The sequence below is a fragment of the Protopterus annectens genome, chromosome 3.part0, assembly GCF_019279795.1.
Source record: "Protopterus annectens isolate FY-2018-M chromosome 3.part0, PAN1.0, whole genome shotgun sequence".
In the NCBI taxonomy this organism is placed as follows: Eukaryota; Metazoa; Chordata; order Ceratodontiformes; family Protopteridae; genus Protopterus; species Protopterus annectens.
This window is the reverse complement of record NC_056731.1, coordinates 695314411-695337712: the sequence shown is the minus strand read 5'-3', so window position 1 is coordinate 695337712 and position 23302 is coordinate 695314411.

Genomic DNA, 23302 nt, shown 5'->3' with positions numbered 1-23302 from the left:
TGGGTTTGCATGAAGCTAAGCACTGTTAACATATGGTTAAATATACAGGCATCTACACCATGTAGGCTTCACTTACCACTGCACAAATGTGCTCAGTTGTTATATTGCAGAAATGCTGACACCTGCTCAGTATGGCTCAGCCCTTGTATCCTGTGTTCAGATCCCAGTCTAATAACATAGCAGGGTAATGACATCTGTAATAGGTGCATATAATGCCATGTACAAAACATGTGTTTATGTGCTGTCAGTACAGTAGCAAGTGGTGTGAGTCTCCTGTCTGGGACACTTGAGTTATATGACCTGTGCAACACTCTTATCCATCTGAATGTGTTACATACAAGGATAGTACCCCAGGTTATGTGCAGTCACACTGGCATGTAGTGTACCATTATGTTACTACTGTTGACAGTGCTTTCCCAAGCAAGAGTAGATTGCTAATTGTAGTACTGGCAAAAACACCCCTGCATGCATAGATGGACTCTGAGTCCTCGCTGACATGTTCCTGGTGTGTAAGCTGTGTCACATTATATATTTCCTACTGGATAATGATCTGACATGTGAAAATTGACTATAGATTACTGTCTGTATAGCACATGTCAGTGAGGGCTGCCAACGTGTAGTAATGCTATACCTATCGCTGTTAGATGTCTATCTGTTAACACATTCATCCTACTGCATAGCTAGTTGGCAAGCTGATGTCTGTCAGTCCCTGTACAGATGTGCAGATGTCAGGCATCCAGCTTGGATACGTACAGGCAACCTATGCTTGACTGATACTGATATGTTTGCCCAGCTGTGTTATAACTGGCACAGATAGGACACAACACTCTGTACGCACCCCATGCCATGGGTACCTCCACTACACTACCACAGTCAGCAGAACATGCTTTGGTACAGGTCTCCAACACAGACACTAACCATGTTTTCTAATACATGTTGCATACATGTCAACTTGAGCACCTCACCAGCCATTTGTAGGGGGCACCCAGAGGATTGGATGATGCATGTCACTCTCACCCTGAGGGTCACCACAGTGGTGTCTGTAGGTAGATTGCCTGCTGGCACATGGCAGGTGGCATGACACCACTGTACACACATCCCCTACACTTCCCATCTCTCCATGGACAATAGCCAGGTACACACCTATGACCACATGCAACGATGCACCCCAGTACTAACAAATGTGTACATGTGCATTACTGAGGATATCAATGTCTGTGTGTAAGTACAACTGTAGTTGGGAATACCATGAGGTCCTTCACATCCACCGCAACACCCATTGCCATAGATGTGGCTGCTGCTGGACCGGACATTATATGTACCTTGTTATGCTCCTCTCCCTAAAGGCTACCTCAGCCTTGCAGTACCAGCACAACACTGTTGTACAAATGGGTTGATAGACATGGGACACCCACTGAGTTCTGGCAAGTGTATGTATGTGTGCATGTGTGTATATATGTAGGGTACAGCATTCTGAGGGCACATACTCCTATTACAATATGCATTGCCACACAGTATTAGGGATAGTGATGTTGCTGCCCATAGGAGAGGCAGGACAATGCATCACCCTACTATGCCTGTGGCATGTGCATTAGATGAATATCCCTTTAGTAGCACTCTTGGGATGGACAATGGGTTGCATTGCAGTCCTGGTTAATGTGTGATGGTGGGTATGTAAGAGTGTCATCATTGATTCCAGTGCTTACAATATCCACTGTGGGGTGTAGGTGATGGGTATAATGTCATTACACCATGGTACCCCTAGTAGATGTCCCATGTATCACTGTATGGTGACCACTGTCACCATCTACCATACAGGTAACTGATACCACAATCCAGCCCAGTTATGCATGTGCTGTGTGCAGCCTATCTGTAACACATTGGACACACTGACAAGTTAGTTAGCACCGATAGGTCCAGTTCTCTCAGATGTGTGTCTGCCTGTTATGTGTCTGTTAATGTGTAAATGATGGTATGTCACGCTATGTATTGTCCATATACAACCATTACATCCCCCATTACCATACTGTACATGCCTGAGGATGTTCTACATGTAACATGTAACATGGAACACACCTCATCCTAAACGCTGTGTGGTGTGTGCATTTAAAGCTACACACATCAGTAGCACTACATACCTAGGTAAGGGTCTAGTCCCAGTGTTGTCAAGTAAGTGTGTGTGTGTGTATGTTGAGAGATATACTTCAAGTTGCTGAATATACATGTCCCAGGGGGTCATCTGCCCATGTGGCACAGGCAGTAACTGTTATACATACCTGTGACGTGTTCAACTGCACGCAGGATATGGCACAGCCATGGTGTCACCACAGTGCCATACCCCTTGTGAGATATGACAGCAGACCATCCTCCTGCTGACACATGTACACATACAACACAAATGGATAACATTATGGAGACCACAATCACTCAGTGTTACTAACAGCTATAATGCATCATGTCTGGACAGCTACACTACCTGACATGTAAGCATTAAACATTACTGCTGACAACATGTTACACAGCAGTGCCTTGTTACACTGTAGTGCAATCACCATGTGCATCAGAACCATATTAACCTGTCCCAGCATCGATGTTATGGATGACAGGGATGTGGCACAGGTATCATCATATGCACAGGGTGTGTTGTTGGTTTGCCAGAGACCTAGGGTGGGCCATACATTTGACACCATGTGTGTGAGTGAGGGACGAAAGCTACTGATGTGGGTTTGGTGATATAGTGTGTGTAGGTATGGGGTTGCCCTAGGCATGTTTGTATAGTGTGTGGGTATGCATGCACACAGTTCTGCCATGTGGCTGCCCTATTCAGGTGTTTCTTGGACAGCTGCAGACCATACCAGGCAGGGTGCGCAGTTCACTGCCTCTGGCCATGGACACACGGACTGTGCTTGCCAGGGGTTCCACGGGCACTTCCAGGTACAGGCCTCGATATGCTAAACTACCATGATGATGACATATGTCCGCTGGAACCAGGTCCCTCCTAGGACTGGCCAGGGCCACGTGCACATGGCCTGCTGTGGCGTGGTGTGGACAGCACCCCTCCTGCAGCACTGGGGCTGGTACTGCCAATACGAGAGCAGCTTGGTATCCTTGCACGTCCACGTTGACCCCAGATGTTGGTGTTGCTGGTCTACATCCACATGGCTGTAGCCCCACTCCCACCACATGCTCTAGCAAGGACAATCCACGGTCGATGAGGCCCACCATCTCACCCAACCATCTATCCATGACCTCTGTATAATCATGGAGGGCACCTGCAAGATCATGGATGTTGTCACTTACAGATGGAAAAGCATCCCTCTTCAGCCTCGGACCCTGTCTGGTGTACTGTTCCATACATGACTGCCATGACAGCCTGAAACATGCATCTGGTGGTACCAGATGTGGCACTTCTGCCAGAGGCATGATGACCAGCAGCCCTCCCATGAGCACCCCGGTACATCTGCCTATGTGGTGCCTTGCCAGAAATCTGGCTATGCCTGCTGTGTCCAGACACAGCAGCCATAGATACCACACTGTCCTGTGCACTGCCACCAACCGCCAACTGTCCCTCTATATTGGACACTGGTGGTAGGGTATCTATAAGCACTGTGACTGTGTGTGGGGATGGGGTGGATAACAGAGGAATGTCAAATGATGGCACAGTTTCGGCCTCTGACAACCGCGCCTGTGTCTCAACACTCTTATAATCATTGTCAGTGTCTGTATGGACACCAAAATCAGATTGCATGCAGGAGGGACCCTGACCCACCTCACCACCTGTGAGGGGAAAACAAGAAATGCACTTTAAGACCTGTGCAGCATTGCTTAACAGTACACACACACACACACACACACACACACACACACACACACACACACACACACACACACACACACACACACACACACACACACACACACACACACCCTGACATTCCACCATAATACCTACCTGTCCCTGAGTTTGCAGACTGTTCCAAGTTTATTCACGTAAGTTTCCATCCTGCATCACACTTGGAAACATACACTCATTAATACCAATCATTAATTTATCATTCTTCTACTTGCCTAGACAAGTGATCACAAATCATGACCTGTTACTCCGTTACCTCTTTGACTTGATTGGAGTAGGTTTTACAAAGGACTCACTGCTGTCATCTAGTATTCACCCTGGGTATGTCCGGACATTGTGAGCATGGCCCCCATATGTTAGGGGCTACTACGGTCACTCAATAATGCCACGCACTGGAGTGTCATACGTAACTATTGCTCAGTAGATGCAAGATCTGTTGCTCAATCAATTTATTATGTGGACAACAGTAATATATGGATACACTCCCTGGTGTATAGTAACTCCCCAATGTGGGTAGTCTTTCACCTTTCTGCTGATTGCAATTTTAACAGTATACCTGGTGCCTAGTTTCCCTCCCAATGCAAGTTCCATGCTACAGACCTTATTATACTATCAGCTGTCCTGCGATTACATATCAGACAAGTATTTCTGGTGTCTCATGTATCAGTCCATGTCCATGTACTGCATGATTCCAAAGGGAAGTACTGATGTATGAACAACCTCACAATCACATATGTGCATACATGGACACCCACACAAACACACACATACATACACCCACACACACATCCTACATACATCAACCCCCCTCCACTCCACCAGATTGCACTTACAGACAAAATAACCACCCCACCCCTCCACACACATGCACCTACAGGTCAGGTTGCACAAAGACAGTACACACAGACCTTCCATTACCCATCTGTCAATGTGCATAACATATGGTACCCAACAGCATGCAGTGCAGCTATAGTCAATCCATGCTAGCGAAAGTATACATGTGTGTGATGCATGGGTGTATTAGTAGGTGATGCCCCTTCCCCTGGAAAACACTTCACCCATGTACACAGTATTGCTGTGCACCTGTTCTTCACCCTGCCATATACTGTGCACCATACCTCACAGATGTACACACCATTGCTGAATGTGTATTACTGTGTCAGTTATGTCTGCTCTAATGCTCACAGCCCCTATGTGTTTGTCCAACACATACCTGGGATGATATGTGGACAAATGTCATTTGTGAATGCCTGATGTCTGATTTACAGATGTCATCATCAGCGGTGCATGTATGACCAATACTATACTATTACACTGACAACCGTCAAACCTTATCATGGCTATGGGGAGTGTACACACCCTTACTGATATGACACCCTCTTCTTTGATATGATATGGGACTACATTACTGCATATGTTAACATTACATGAGCCTGATATGTGACATATATCCTGTAAAATCAAATGCAGTATCTAAGAGATGTGTTAGTTCTGCTGATGTTGAATGAGATGCACACTTCGTGGGTGCATATATGTGCATGCCCTTATCATGATGGTTTGTTGCACCTACTGTTATGTGTACTACAGCAGTCGCTATTCCTGGCAAGGGTATATTAACATGGGCCATCTGCATATGCCAGTATATGGTCAGTCTTCCCTAAACATGTCCCCCAACTCTCCATGATTGCAAGGTCAACTCATGTGCACATCCCTTGGAGTTCACACACTACCGTCACTATTGCTGTGGAGTCAGGGTTACATCTGCCACAGTTCCTGACCCTGACTGTGTGCAGATACAACCATTCATAGCATGCTGTGGATCCGTGCTGCAGTGCACTGGTGTGTCATGATGACACCCCCTCCCCACCTTCAGCCTTCTTGCAGATGCTTAAAGACTATGGCCTATACATGTGTGTCAGTTTGCAGTGCCCAAAACACTGAACACTACATGTAACAGCCTAGTCCCAGCTAATGAATGGCAAACATACAGGTGTACACTGGCACTGGCATGGTAGAGATGGGGATGGTGGGCCTGAGGTGGGGTGAGGCATTGGTTGTGCAGCACATGTATCTTACTTGATACTGTCTGTAGGTTTCCAACGTGGTCATGGTACAACAGTACACATTGCAATGCATGACTTTTGGGGACGTCTTCTGTTATGCATACACTACCTGGCTTGGCTGATGTTTTCTGTGGTACAACTGTCACATCTGATTACCCTAACCCATAGGTCACACATTTGCAGAGTCCAGGCAATTGCTGACATGGATACTGCACAAACAGCACTTGCTAGACATTCCTGCAACCCCCCTCAGTGTTGTGACCTGTTACTAGGAAGCCCACATGACCAATTTGCTACATGTGACATCATCTGTCTTGGATAGCCATCTGTTTATTTCCTACATCATTCCTGTCCCATACATCCTTGCCACATAAATGACTGTCTGCACTGTTTGCCATGGTATATGCAATGGTGAGGTATGGCTACATGTCCATGTCACGGGTGCTTTCTATTGGGTATGGGGCCCAAGCCATGTCATGTAAGATGTGTGCAAGCCATGGATACCTCTGTTGCAGGTAAGGGTGCACATTTGATGGCCAAAGGACCAATACTTGGTGTGACATTGAGGACGTGTACTTGCTGGAAGGTGCATTTCCATGACAAATGCATGCAGTCAGTACCTCATCAGCTACTTCCACTATATTTTATCTGAAGTGTGTGTGCACACATATGCTTCCAGTGTTTGTCATGGTATGTATTCCCCATATTTGCTGCCCTAACCTGTGATTCCATATTATACACTCATTGCTCATGTTGGGACCACATTGCAGGTTTTAAGGGTTGTGGATCGCAGTATTATGATATGCCATAGTGTAGCTCTGTAACAGTTGCCATTGTAATACTGGTGTATACACTGCTGTAGCACTGTATAAGGGTGATGTTTTACACATGTCCCTACTGTAGGCCATTTTTCCCACCATTATGTTCATCTCTGTGGACACATTTTGCAATGACAGGATGTTAGTTATATTGCAGGAGTATGACATACCCTTCAGATACATCATCATAGTCACCACTGTGGTTGCAGTGCAGTTAACAGAAACAATACGTGAACATGTACGGCATGCATTATGCATAGATGTGTTAAATGTGTGCATGGAATATACCATAGCCATAACATGACCGGTGTATTGGCAAGACTGAACAAAAACCATACACACCAGCTACAAGTTGCTGCATTGGAGATATACAAGATGGACATACATAAGTGTGTGAGAGATGTGATGTCAGTAGCCACAGCTGTGGCATTGGTACAGGGTGGGTGCAGTTTATTACAGTACATCAACAGTACAAGTCCACAATACTACGTCTTATGCACATCTGTTTATTACTACTACGCAGCAACAGACTATATATATATATATATATATATATATATATATATATATATATATATATATATATATATGTCATCTCACATATGCATGATCTACCTGTACAGATGCAGATGCATATATGGATATGCAACAGTGGTCTACTGATGTGCTCTGTGGCCTTACCTGTACGCTTCTCTGCCGGTGTGTGGGTAGCACCCACCTCCACTATACTCTTCGCCAGTTTTGTGTGCAGGTGGCAGGTGCCACGAAGCTGGCAAGGAGCTCCTCAACATGTGTCAGGGAATATGGATGGATGGCATGACCCCCCCCCGTTGCGAGTTGATCCCCCCCAGATGGCAGCAGCACACTAGCGGGCATTGCAAAGTAGGTCACTGCAATGATGCTGGACCTGCTCATAACTATGATTATGCAGGCAAACATCATTGACCATGTAGACAAGATCGTTCCACAGGGCAGTCCACTCCTGCTGCTCATGGGCTGTTCTGCCGAACAACACCTGGTACTGCTGTACCAGGTGTGTGATGATGACCTCATTTTCGTCCGCAGAATAAACAGGTAGTCTGCCATGCAACATCTTGCCTGAAAGACATAAAGATGGAAAGAGGTCTGAGCAACTCATACAGCAACGTTACCATAGCTCTTAATACACATCTCTGTCTTGCCCCTATCATATCTGCGACAGCATTCTGATCACACAACTCAATAGGAATGGCTACAGCATACCTATCATTGGGACATATATCGTATTGTACCACAATTTGTGCTATGTGTCTGTAGCCATGCTCCCTGTGGGGACACTATCATTGCTGGCCTGTTACAGACAATATCACCTGCATGCCATTGTAAGGGCCACTATAGTTCCATATATGCATGTGGTCTGTTTGCTACGTGATTGCTGCACATCTGTGGTTATGTGTTATTGAGGATATCTATGCATGCAGTTGGATATGATCCGGGAGTGTGTGCAGCATTAGTACTCACATATGTTCTATAAAAATGAAACAATAGCATGTTTAGGGAACAGTTGTGAGTAGACCCACCTGTCCCACCTCAACTGGCCATGTTACCAGGCCACATCACATGTGGGACCCACTCTGGGACTTCCTCATCTACTGGTCCTGCACTACCTTCCTGGGCACACACAGACATAATCCTGTCACCTGAGGTCAGGTCCAGGGTCTGGTACATAGGGAGCTCCACAGAGACTTGGAGGATGTGCTACAGCACCTTGAAGATTTCAGTACACACTCATAGGGTCCACATGCTCCTCCTGCTCATCCTCCAGTCCAGGCACCTTCAGGGCCATGAAGCTGATGTTGTGACTGGCAATGGGTGGGGGCATTGTTCCCATTGTTTCCATATGGGAGCTCATGAGGCTTCTATATTGTAGATGACACTCACCATCCAGGGTGGTTACCCATCACATGTGTCATATACTGCCTCTGTAAGCTGTCTTGTCTAGCTACCAACCCAACCCACCTCCACAAATATACATATAAATAGATATAGGTGTCTGTATATCTGTGGACATTATACACACACACACAAACACACACACATATATATATATATATATATATATATATATATATATATATATATATATATATATTACATTCAGAAATCAGGTCCACACTCTCTAATTCTCCTTCCTGCACAGCTACACTGTTCTGCATTTCTACAACACAGACAGGTGCCACATGTGGACACAGCCTAACATTAGGCCTCCCCCCCCCATCTCTCTCCTTCCTCTCTCTCTTATTTTCTATCCATTAAATGGATTGAATAGCATTAAATAGATTGCAGCATGGATTTTGTAGGTGATGCACATGATCAGGTGATGGACTCTGCACCAATTAGTGTCCTCCACTTGCTACCTGCATGCAGCATGCTGTGTAGTACTTCCAATTACCACTGTCATGGCATACCACTACTATAAATCCCTACAACATGTGGGCATGGTCTCTTTACCTTTTATGTGTGTTGGACATCCTTCCTGGGTGTGGGCAGCAGTGTTACTGACAGCAGGTAGCAATAACTCTTACAAGAGGACTTGCAGACTCAGGCCAGCTACTTATTTTTATAAGGTTCCAGAACTACAGACACGGTGTGAGTAGTATTTTTATATGCATTGTATAGCAACAGTGCTACAGGGTTTGTGTGTACATACTAGTTTAACATAGAATGCAGTCTGTCTGCATAGCTCTCAACTGTGGGCCTATCCACATGATGGCCAGAGGAGTGCCTGTTATGTTTTGTCTATCCACCGCATAGGTTTTGTGTCAGATAAATCACTGGCAGTGTGTGTGTTGAGTGCTATCAGTATATGGCTACATCCATTTGTGTTTATGACTTCATATTCCTGACTAAGGGTATGTTGCAGACTATCCTGTAACACCAGCAATCTACTCAGTGTATGACAACACTATTTCACATATGGACCTGTGTCCTGGCTTCTGTCCTCCACCTACATACCAGGCTTTGTCCATATGACATGCAAGGGGTTGTTATGTAGTGGCCTGTGATTATGTCATGCTGCTATTCCTGCCATCATTCCAGTGCTGTTGCGGCCCCCACACATATTGTGGGGTAGGATCCATATATATGTGGGCTTCAGCTGCACAAAACATGTGTGCTCTTCTGCAGTCCAGAGGTCAGTGTATGTAACAGTGTTATATGCCTCTGTAAGTCAGTCTATGGGGGGGTATGCACCATAAATAACCTAGGCTGTTGCAACATGTGAAGGATATCAGTAGTAAGTTGCCTTAAGGTACATGGCTGTACATTACCATACATTTTACGTTGGGAACATTGCTGGCCTACTGCTTACTGCTATACAGACTGTTCTGTTTCTCAGTGCGATTGTGATGTTTTCAGTTATGCATTGTTATGTAACAGATACATCCCATTGTGTCAGTTTAAGTCTTTTCACCTTGGGGATTGAGTACAGAGTGCATTTAAAGGCTACTGGGCTATACATCTGCATTACTTACTGTTGATTGCTTGTTATCCTGTGGCCCAGTCTGTCTTTACTGTTATACTACTTGAAGGCCTTGGACTGGACAGCAACATATGTTATGCTTTCGGATTACTGTATTAAATGACCTGCTTGAGAGTTGCATTAATCTTTTTGTGTGTATTTCAAAGTCTAAACAACTAAATGACATGGCATATACAACTGTAATAGTACACAAATAAACTTTCTTATGTATGCAAACCTGTGTGTGATGTTATATCCTTTGGCTTCTCTGTGGGTATATGTTTCAGGCAACAACTGTCTTTTGTATCGGTGACTCATACACTGTCCATTTGATAAGGTGGCAACTGTAGGAATACTGGATGTTTAGTATGGTTTGCACCCTCTAAATATGTATCTTCCTATACATATCTCTCTGTGTGTATGTGTAGTTACATATATAGCTATATATATTTATATACATATATATATATATATATATATATATATATATATATATATATATATATATATATATATATATATATATATATATATATATATATATATATGTATGTATCTGCATATATGTGTGTGTACATGTATCTTTGGAATGTTTATTGCTTCCACATTGTACATTCCCTATGGTAGCTAGACTGTACTGCATGATATGTTATTGATACCATCCTGACATCATACAGGTGGGATGGATTACTGTTAACATCTTGTGCCCATGTTGTGTCAGGTCCTGGGTATGGGACTTGCAACAGTTGGTATTGTATGGCAGGGCAGATCTGTTTCTCTGTGGGGAAGGAAGTGATATCAAGACGTATTTAGCTTGGGCCTCCTCTCCCCATTAAAGGTGCCTTTGGTCATATATGTATTTGTTATGTTTTCTTTTATATCTATAGATATATATCTGTATATACATATATATGTATATCTGTTTACATACATATATTGTTATATATATATATATATATATATATATATATATATATATATATATATATATAGATATGTAGACATAAATATCTATAGAAGTATGCATATGTATACATATATATATATATATATATATATATATATATATATATATATATATATGTCTATATATATATATATATATATATATATCTATATATATATATATATATATATATATATATGTGTATATATATATATATATATATATATATATATATATATATATATATACACACACACACACACACACACATCTACATGTATGAATACATTTCCTGTACTGTTGAATGACTGTGCTGGATGATATGTTTTTGAAAACATGAGGATTATGTATATTTGACATGGCTTAGTGGCAAATCCCTTTGGCTATGGTGTGCAGGGTTCGAGCCTTGCAGAGGCTGTTTATTTTGTTGCTGAGCAGAACAAGGCCCGTTAGATACAGAGTGATTAAGGCACTTTTAAGCAGTTGTAAGCGGGTTTGCTCGGGGATGCGTGAAGGTAAACACTGCTAACTTTCGGTTACAGTTTCTTATACTGATTTAGCTTCTCAATTGCATAACCTGTGTAGGCATTGCTTACCCCCACACAAACAGGCTTAAACCCGCTTGCTGCTGCTTAAAAGTTCTTACTCCCACTTACCCCCGCACTAATTTCTTTAAAAGAAATGAAAAAGTGTTGATAGGAAAGTGGTAAAAAAGGGGCACAAAGAAGGAAAGACAGTAGGGAAAATAGCTAGGGATGTGCAGGACGGGTGTAGGAAAGGTCCATGGCTGCCCATTTCTGCTACAGCAACAGTTGCGCATATAGACTGATTTGAGGGGAGATTTGGACATTCATACCCCTGAGAGAGGGGTGAGGACAACAATAATATGTTCTGAAGTGAATTAGACCAGATTACATGTGCCCAGTGTTCACATGTGCGAAATGGACAGCTATGTATGGGGTGAGATTTTTTTTGGGGAACAGATTGCCCTTTTTTTTTTCAGGTTAGAGTGGGATGTTGGGGAGGGATAGTAGGTATATTTGGGGAGGTAGGTTGGATAGGATAACAGACAGGACAGACAAGACAGCATACAGGAGTGGTATATGACACATGTGGTGGGTAAACACCTTGGATGGGGAGGCATGTTTGGAAATCGGAAGCCCATGATCCCCCTAGTGGAAACAGTGGGACTGAGGACCCCACCAATGGGCTTTCACCACTGCACCTTCACGGCCTTTAAGGTGGCTGTACTGGGTCTTTGTAGGAGGGCCGGCCAACCCTCTAGTTGCGACATGCGACCCTCAAGCTGGCGTAGCAGATCTCCAAATTCCCTGCGGAGCTTGCTGCGCACAACACCCCAGACCTGGCAAAGGGTGACAGTGTTCTGTCTGCACCCACTCCCAGGGGGGGGGGTGATCCCATCCCCTGAGGCAGTTCCACCCGAAGATGGTGCAGTACCAGCGGACGAGGATGTCCCGGGGTGGGCCCCAGACATGCTGGTGCCTGGTGCCATGGCCAAATGAGGTGGGACAGGTGGGTCCACTGGGACCGGCTTTCCCAAACGTGCTTATAGTGTTTCAATTTTACAACATATGTGGGTTAGTAATAGTCAATACATTCCAGGATTAGGTATAACAGCATGCATAGATATTCCCATTAACCCAAAACACCAGGTATGGAACAGTTGCATAGCAAACAGAACACATGCATATATGGAACCACAATGGCCATTACAACAGCTTGCCACCAATGTGGGAGTATTTCAACATGGCACATGCATAGAAACAAATGTAAATATTTATCAAACAATAGGACATATGTCCCAACAGTAGAATTAATGGAGCACATACCGATTGAGTTGTGTATTTAGTTTATTGTTGTAGAAAGGGGGGTGATGTCAATTAACAACTAGTATATTCCTGTAGTTCTCATTACTTTCCTAGTCAGTGATGTGATCTGTACCTTACAGGTATTAGTACACTACCCTATGGCCTTAGTTTGGACAGTGGTATGGATGTAGACAATTATATACATGAACTGAGTTTTACCTGAAGTATACACCTTATACCTGGTATACCTGTGGAGGTATTGTTTGTTAACATTACCTAACTGTTTCTGCACATATTCCCAGACTCCAGGTTGATGTTATGCACATACCTGTCCATCTCTTTTTGCACACACTCTGGGTATGTCCTGACCACATGCAGGTGAACCGGGACATATTTTGACTATTGCCCTCCTAAACCTTTGGTAATTTGTACAATGACAGGTTTGATTTCATTGACATTTTCCAAATATGTAGAGTCCTGACAGTTAGTTATATGACATGAAATGCTGCCTACATGTCAGAGATTAGCAAGCTGATATGCCAGGGGGACAGCGTAACAGCCAGCAGATATGGGCTGATTAACTGGACATTCTGGACAATTCTGTACACTTGTGGGATATGATTCTGTATAGAGATTACTACCACTCCCAGGATTCTAACCATGGCTGTGTCTGCTAAAAATAAAACAGTGTCCATCACACTTGAGTGCTATATAGATATTGCTGTGTATCTCTTCTCTGATTTCTGTTTATATGTTTCCTGTGATTTTACAATCAGACCTTGTAATTACAACACTCTTATACAGGCTTTCCTAAACAGTTTTATTATGTGGCACAGTATGGGTGACAGTGATGAGTAATACCTTATTACTCAGAGCAACTGTAACACTAACAATGCCATACAATACCAGAGTAAACAGTGCCAGTCCAGGATTTCAATCTTTTATTTCTAGGCACAGTTTTCATATTTGACAGACCTGTTTGTTAGCACTACCTGAATGTTGCCACACATATTACCAGATTCCACATTAGTATTATGCACATATGTCTCACTCTGATACTGCACACACTCTGGTCACAGCTTCACAACATGGGGGTGGAGATGGGACATACTTGGCTTATTATTCTCATAACATTTTGGGGAGTTGCTAGAGTGACAGGTTTGTTCTTATAGTTGTATTTCATTATTTGCTGCCTAAACATCTGGATCATCCCACTGATTTGCCAGGGGGACAGGGTGACATGCAATGGATATGGGCCAATTAACTGGACATATCTGTACAGTTGTGGGGTATGATTCTGCATACAGCTTACTACCACTCCCAGGATTTGAACCATGGCTATGTGTGCTAAGAATACAACAGTTCACATCTCAGTTGAGTGTGCTATTTGGATCATGTTGTCTATCTTTTCACTGTTTTCTGTTTAAGTCTCTCTCAGTTGTACAATATGACCTATTGTGATTACAATTGTCATATACAGACATTCCTACACATTTTATTTATGTAGCACAGTGTGGGTAGCAGTGCTTAATACAACAGTTCTATTAAGAGATTGCAGCTCTACATTACCATATGATACCAGAGTAAACACCTGCAGTCCAGAAGTTAGACCTTTATTGTCAGGCTGTTAAAAACCTCTCAGTGAGTAGGAAACACAATGAGAGCAGGTACGAAACTAGTAAACACTAGTAAAACACAATTTAATAAGCGCTTTCGATGAGGACCATACCCCACCTTCTTCAGACAAAAATAAAATCAATTAACACAATATTTATACATTCTTCGCAGGAGTAAATTGAATAATTAATTTGCATAGTGTGATAATATAAACCTATTTTTCTCAACCAAATTTAAAAAGCCCGCAAGTAAAAAACTAACACATAAAAATGCCACATATACAACTAACCCACACATAGAGATAACGCGTTCAAGTTCAGCAGAAAACATAAAATGAATTTTAAAATATATATGTATACTGCTCTAATATAATACTAAAATACCCTCACCAGCCACCACTACACCCAAAATTCAAATATAGTTAAGGTGGCCTCGAATAAGGATGTATATAAGGAATAGAAGCATAACGACTCATATACTAAAACCTCATTACATTGGGAATCAGTATATGTGTATATAAATATATATATAAAAAACAAACATTATTATATGTAATGTCATTTTATCTTCTTAACGCCAACAGTTTAAGAATGCATTTAATAGACAAATGTTCATTAAGACCTGGAAAAGTGTGTGCACCCATTCTTATTTGCCATTCCAACTCATCTATCTCTAGTAATAGCTGCCAAGGGCCCCCTCTTATTTCACTTTGTCTTTGCTGTAACACAACAAACTTAAAATGGTGGTCGGGGCACTCAAAAGTGTGTTTTGCCAGAGAGTTGTTCATGTCTTATTTACTAATGGCATAACGTGTTCATAGATACGTTGTTTCATTTTCCTTTCTGTTTTGCCAATATAAAAAGCATTGCAGTGAGCACATTGGTTTCGTACTTGCTCTCATTGTGTTTCCAACTCGCTGAGAGGTTTTTAACAGTTTTGTGTTTGTTTTTTGGTTTTCAACTTGTCTTTATTGTCAGACTGTTAGACTTTTATTTACATACACCCTATATGAGACTCTTCCTGCCATATTCTCTGGTGTACAGGTTTTATACATGTAATTAACTTACTGTTACTTTTAGATTTATTTCCTATGACAGTACATGCAAGAGTATTACTAACCTGCCTCGTGACGCAACCACTGCAATCTACAGACATGGGCTTCCTGGTTCGCAGCCTGCTTATCTGCCACTGTCAAAGACATAAGAGAAATATTTAGTGATACCTATCCATAATATACATGGGCTGGCAATTATTAAACAGGTAGTGGACTGATACTTACACATGGCTGGGACATCCCCCATCCTCCTAGCCTCTTGAATCCACTGATCCAAGAGATCCCTCTTTCTCCGCTTCAGGTCAGCATTAGTGATGCCTGACCTGCTCACCAGTTCGAGGTATGCCAGTGGCACTGGTGTGGCCACGAACAAGATGGTCCCAGGCTTCTGCTGCATATTGGGAACCCTAGTACTGGCCCTGCAGCAGTCTCTGGTCATGGTATTTAACAAGGAGTCCTGCCATCCTGGATGCCCAAGCGCTGTGCCTGAAAGCACACTCCCTCTCCCATGCCAGTCATGGTGCCTACAAGAGGAAGCTGCAATCAGTTATATGTAGTCCCGCCTTTGGGTTTAAATAATGCCGATTTCCCACACTTTGCCATGATTAGACAGTTTTGAAAATGCTAAGATATGGACAAACCTGCTTACCTAAGGTTGGCATTGCTTAAAGTGGTAAACCAATGGGCAAACTGATTTAGCTGGCCTACACATTGTTTACACCTAGTAAGCTGGGCTGTGCAATGCTTAGCTTTGCTTAATTTTTAATGTTCATACTATTTACTGGTTGGCATTGATTTATTATTCATTACATGTTATATATGTGTTCGGTATCCATGATTCATGTGTATGTACACTGTATGGGGTCCTTGTGTTTATTAAGGGATTTCAACACTTTATTACAATGACACCTCACATCTGGACTTAATGCAGTACTCCAGTTCACATATTTATGTTATGTAGTAGGTTATACAATATAAAACTCTATATAGATTCCTTTCACATGTTAAGTTTGATTTTCCTATAGTGAGGATCTGTTTGCTGATGCCTCAGTTGTATGTATTAAAAACAAAAATATGGCCAAGCAGGCTGTAAGCAGACAAAAAAGAAACCTTTTATTGTGAGCGCTTTCGTCAGAGCTAGTGCTCTAACTTCATCAGACAATCAAAAACAACCCAACAAGCCTTTAAATATGTTCAGAATTAATTATTCAATTACATCACATTTAAAATCAATAGATTACTCCCTTATCTAAAGACCAGAGGGTGTAATGGGGTATAATAAAACCATTATTCACTTAATCTAAATATAAAATGAAAATACAAACACCATAAGTTTGTTAGAACAGTACCCTATCAATAAATTAATGAACATTATTTTTTGTCCAATAAAATCAACATGTAATTAATATAATATGTTTCTATATATTCCTGTCAACATTAGGATCTAAAAGCTGATTATAAATCATCATTTAAAATACATTTTATGTATAAACATGTGGATACCTAAAAGGCTAACAGTAGAGTGTATTAGCATCTTCAAAAAATGAATTCTTATCCATAATTAGTCCGGCCTATGGCCGGTAAGGAAGCAGCCTAAATTATTTAAAAATTACCATTCTGTGTGCATACATCAAGAGATGTGTTTTTTATGCATTGATATTTAAGATACATGTTATTTTTTTAATTTGCATGTTTGTTAAGAAGACATGCTTCTTAAGCATACCTAGTTATTTGAAAGTGCACATAGTTATTAAAAATCATTAAGAAGCAAATCTACTAGAAATTAATAATTACAATACAATAAGATATACCCACTTTTCAATAAATAAATATATACATATATAAATATATACACATATATATTAATAAATATATAAAAAACCCAATTTATATCCAGATAAATACCTGATTAAAATAAATCAACTAATGTTTCATGATTGTATTAATCATATATGTTCTTAACATGGGGTCATCTATCAAGTGCTTTAAGCTTCAGGATACACCTTATGGATACATATTCATTTAAACCAGGTGGAATATATGCCGAAGTACGAATTTGCCACATTAGCTCTTTTTCTTCGAGCTTAAGTTCACAAGGACCACCTCTCATATCATGTTCAACCTGTTCTAAAACTGAAAACCAGAACTTATGTGTAGGATTTTCTAAAATGTGTTTCACTAGGGCATTTGTAACTACTTTTTTACTTATACTATATTGGTGTTCATATATTTGCTGTTTTATCTTTCTCTGTTTTTCCAATATAGTATGTCCTACACAGTTCACATACAGCCACATAAACAACACCTTTGGAGCAGCAATTAAATCTATCCCTGATAACATAATTCCTATTATTTATAGTTAATTTATTGCCTATTTTTATATATTTACACTGTCCACAACAACCACACTTACTCAGCCTGGTGTTAACTCTATATTTTTTATTGATCCCAATAAACATTTAATATTGGGTCCCTTTCTATAAATAACTCATGGGCTAGCATCCAAAATTTTATTGAGGTTGCTATCCTCTATTATTATGGCCCAGTTTGCAACTATTATATCCCTTATATATCTGGTGTCCATAGAATATGTGATAAGGAAACTACTTTCTAAGTTGTGCACTGTGTCTTTATTTCTTGTAATAGTTTGCATTAAATTCGCTTGTTCCTTTTCACCATATCCTTTATAAAGTATTGGTTTAAAATGCCCAGATTCCCTCTTAAAATTAACTTCATTAAAGATGTGCTTAAGTAAATCCTGCGAGTACCCCCTATGCAAGTACATGGATCTCAATAACTCACATTCGACCCTATAATCATTATCCATTGTCACCATTCTTGCCGCTCTAACTACTTGGCTCTTGACAGATGCTTTTTTCTGGTGAAATGGGTGACTACTTGTAAAATGCAAAAATGCATTTGAGTATGTAGGTTTGTGATATATTGTACTTTTATACCTATTATTAACTACATCCTTAGTAAGCTTAACATCCAAAAAATTAATGGATTCTAGGCCAGTTTGGAATGTGAATTCCAGAAAAAATCTGTCAGCTGTGTCATTGTTTCAAAAACATCTCAAAGATGGTTACATCCCCTCTCCAAATAAAGCACATGTCATCTTGGTATCTTGTATACCAAATGTCATGTTTCTGAAATAAAGGATTATTGAACAACAAAGTTCTTCCCCAAAACTCTATGACACAATTCGCAAAACTACCACCACAGGATGAGCCTATTGCGACCCCTGTTTTGTGTTAATAAATATCACCATTAAAAAACATGCAGTTATTAGTTAACAATACTTCGAGGAGAGTTTCTATAACATAAATGTCAATGTTGTGCATTCTTTTCATTGTCAAAAATTCCCTGACCCATTCAATACCTAGAGTCTGAGGGATAGCCGTGTATAAATCTTTTATGTCGACAGTAAGGAAAATGTTATCATTGCTAAAATTCAAATTATTTATACTTTCAAGAAAACTCCACGAGTCATGGCAAATCTGTGGTTCATTTTTGATTAAGGGTTTAAGTTTATGATCCACATACTTGGCACTAGCATAAGTGATAGACCCCCGCCCATCTACTATGGTTCTAAAAGGAGGGTTATTAATATCTTTATAGATTTTTGGAGACCCAAAAAGAATAGGAATTTTTGGAGCTGCCATTGTTAAATAATGGTATGTATCCAAGTCAATGCTACCCTCCAAAAACAAATCTTGTAAGACATTGTTGATTCTTAAAACTAAGCCACCGCCTTTATCAGGCTTCATCACTCTGATATTGCACACATTCAATAAATTAATAACTTCCATATCTTCACAGGAAATGTTTTTATGAAGATAGAGCTTCATAAGAACATTTCCTGTGAAGATATGGAAGTTATTAATTTATTGAATGTGTGCAATCTGTGGTTTATTTTTGATTAAGGGTTTAAGTTTATTATCCACATACTTGGCACTAGCATAAGTGATAGAACCCCACCCATCTGCTGTGGTTCTAAAAGGAGGGTTATTAATATCTTTATGGATTTTTGGAGACCCAAAAAGAATAGGAATTTTTATGCCATTTAAGCTGCAGTATACGTAGCTAAGCAATGGGCAAACCCACGCACCTACAGTTAAATTTTATCTGTTTGATAAAAAAATGAGCTTGTTTATATTTTATATTTTAATTATTGCTCTTATAAACTTAGGGGAATGTTGCTGGGGGTATGCAAACACCTATGAGTGGCCTTGCTCATGCTTATTGCTAAACTGCTGTTCTTGATTGCAGGGGCGTGTATATTCTGAGAGCTCTGCTCTCAGACACGCCCCCTGCACTCTTACAGTCTCCATGTCTGTTTAGGAGTTTAGGCAGCATGACTTCATTAATATGCATGGCGTGCTGCTGTGCTGATCCTAAATGACTGCTTCCGTGCAGGACTAAGCTAGTCCCGCACAGACGAATAGTGAATCCGAGGGAGAGTTCTTCATTTTGTTTTTTTTTTTTTTAAAGAGTAATTCTTTTTTCCTGTACTAGACTATGCAACAATGCCATTATAAGAATATTTACATGAATATTTGTATCCAACGTTATATGGTTAACACAAATGTCAAGTCTTGTATATGTAAACCTTGTATTTGTAATTATAATCATTGTTACGTCTTAAATGAGGAGCTTTTCTCCATGGGCATCCACTGAAAATGGATTTTTGTCCAGTCAGACTTTCCCGGTAATCAAATGTAAAATAAAAATAAAATAAATAAAACAATGGTTACAGTCTTATTCTGACTATGTTATGTATATTTACATTTGTATGTAGTGACCGTATATTTTACATATATAGATCAAAGTTAGCTATTTCCTTTTTATTTTCACAATTCATTTACTTTGTCACATCCATACCCTGATTTCCATTTCAGAATTTTCCTAAGTTCTATTGTACTTCCAAGACCTTATGGCTTTTTATTATACGAGCTATTAGGCCTTCAAGACACCCACCTGTAGGATTTACCTGTCTCCTATTTTGGCCTTGCTTTAACTTTTTAGACCAGATCCATAGGCTTCATAGGTTAGTACTAGGCTAACTGCTCTTATGGGCCATTTTAAGCCTAGCCAATTACCCCATGTGATAATCAAACCATGTACCTTGTATCTATAAGGTAAACACCTTAACCATTATGCCAACCTCCCAAGCCAGGCTGGAGCCTGTCATCCATAAATTCACAGTGATCTGTCACTGCAGTTTGGACTCATATCCAAGTCCCTTGTCAGCAGGTCCCATAATGTGCCAAACCACAGAATGCTGAACTTCCATGTGTTGAGCTTCTTATCACCACCAGTCTTCAGGCTGCTTGTCATGCTCTGCAGATTGATGACTCTTTTTATTCTGTATAATAAGTACCAACTTTTCACTTTTCTGCTTGCCTGCCAGGATCTGTAGGGCTGTACCTATATTAACACTAATGTTACCATTTCCTATTTTGCTGAGCTCAAACTCATCACAAACAAGCAGCACATTCTTTTCTTACTAACTCTGCATTGTTCTCTTAATATGTTTCTTACTTTCCTGTTAATGGTCCATCATGTCCTTTCCATTTCATCCTTTTCCCAAATTATAGACCTGTATTAGGAACAGAGTAATACTACTCTGAATATACTTGGGAATATTTCTTCCCCAGTTACAGTAAATCATCAGACATCCAAAACTTCAGTTGTACATCCATCCAGTATGTATTCCTCTCAGATGAGCAATCAGCTTTCCAGGATCCTTTACAAAATGAAACAAAGTCACGATTAGGTGGTCCCCTTACATGCTGTCCATACCTTTCCTTGTTATTACCAGCTCTAGTGAGCTGAAGATAGCAGGTACCCCATCATGTTTCATCTTCTGCGTTCTCTGGAAGCAAAAAAAAAAGGGCCCCAAAATGACAAAAGCAAGACAGCTGTTTCTGTCATGCCTTGAGAACAACATTCATCATATTTACTGCTATTTAATGAGGCCCCTTCTGGGGCAGTGCAGTGGTGTATAACTTTATGCTTACCTTCTCCTTCTCGAGTACGAGTAACAGAAGTTGCCATGAAAATTATCATCTGAAGTGCCCTGTAATGAACTCAGTATCCTATCTGTTCTCTTCTCTTTTTCAATGAGAGCGTGTAAGATATCCATTTCTGCTGTAATGATGTTAGAATTGTGTAGCATTGTACTGGGTTACTTTAAAGAGTATCTGAAAAATGCTCTAACTGTCCCTTGCACAATTACTTCTCTAATTGTTTTTGCCCTCCTATAACCAGCTGTTCAGTCAGGAACTAGCAGTCACAGAGGTGGTAGTACACTGCACTCATTTTTTTTTATATATACTCCCCGGATTCACTAGCCTTCTGTGCAGGACTAGCTTAGTCCTGCATGGAAGCGGCTGTTTAGGAGCAGGATAGCAGTGCACCATGCATATCAATGATGACGCACTGCCTGAGCTCCTAAATGGACATGGAACATGTACGAGTGCAGGTGGCATGTCTGAGAGCAGAGCTCTCAGAATATACATGCCCCTGCAATGAAGAATAGCAGTGTATGAAAAAGAATGGATGAGACTGCTCATAGGTGTTCGCATACCCCCAGCAACATCCCTCCAAGTTTACAAGAGCAATAGTCAAAACATTAAATATGAAGAAGTTTTTTTTATACAACAGAGTAAATTTAACAGTAGGTGTGTGGGTTTGCCCATCACTTAATTATGGTTAATGCAGTGTAAATGGCACAAGAGGATAAAAAGCAAGATATATGCAAATGAAGCAGTATAGCAATAGTGCAGTGGGCAGAGCATTCCCCTTACAAGCAGTCATTCACGGTTCGAGTCACACTCCAGTACAATCCATGTCAAATCATTTTATGATCAATTTATTTTGCTGCATAACCTATATTTGTGAACTGGAGTACTGCATTTAATGCAGATGTGAGGTGTCACTGTCATAATGTTGTAATGTCCACAGATAATCACAATTGCCCCATACAGTATATGTACACAGGAATCAGGGATACAAATGGAAGGTAAAATATGTAATGAATGATAAATCCATACAGTTTCCAAATCCACCACCTTCCCAATAACCATTAGACATTGCTGTCTAAATTAGTGTGGTGGTAAGCGGGAGTATGCAGTAGTAAGCAAGAGTAAGCATATTTAAGCAGTCGTAAGCAAGTTTAAGCCCGTTTGCGCAGGGGTAAGCAATGCGCACACAAGTTAAGCAAAATTGAAGGTAACTCTCTGTAAGAATATTTAACCAGAGGTTAGCATTGCTTACCTTCATGCAAACCCACGCAAACCTGCTTACAATTGCTTAAAAGTGCTTTAATCACTCTGTATGCATCAGCCACTTTTCTGGCCAGGAACAAAATAAACAGTCTGTGTAAGTCTTGAAGTCAGGACTCTGTACACTATAGTCACAGTAGTTAACCACTAAGCCATCACAGCAGTGCATAAAAGTGAGGTATCACCAAACAGATCCTCACTATAGGAAATACAAACTGAACATATGAAAGGAATCTATATACAGTTTTATATTGTATAACCTACTACAGGACATAAATATGTGAACTGGAGTACTGCATTAAGCCCAGATGTGAGGTGTCATTGTAATAAAGTG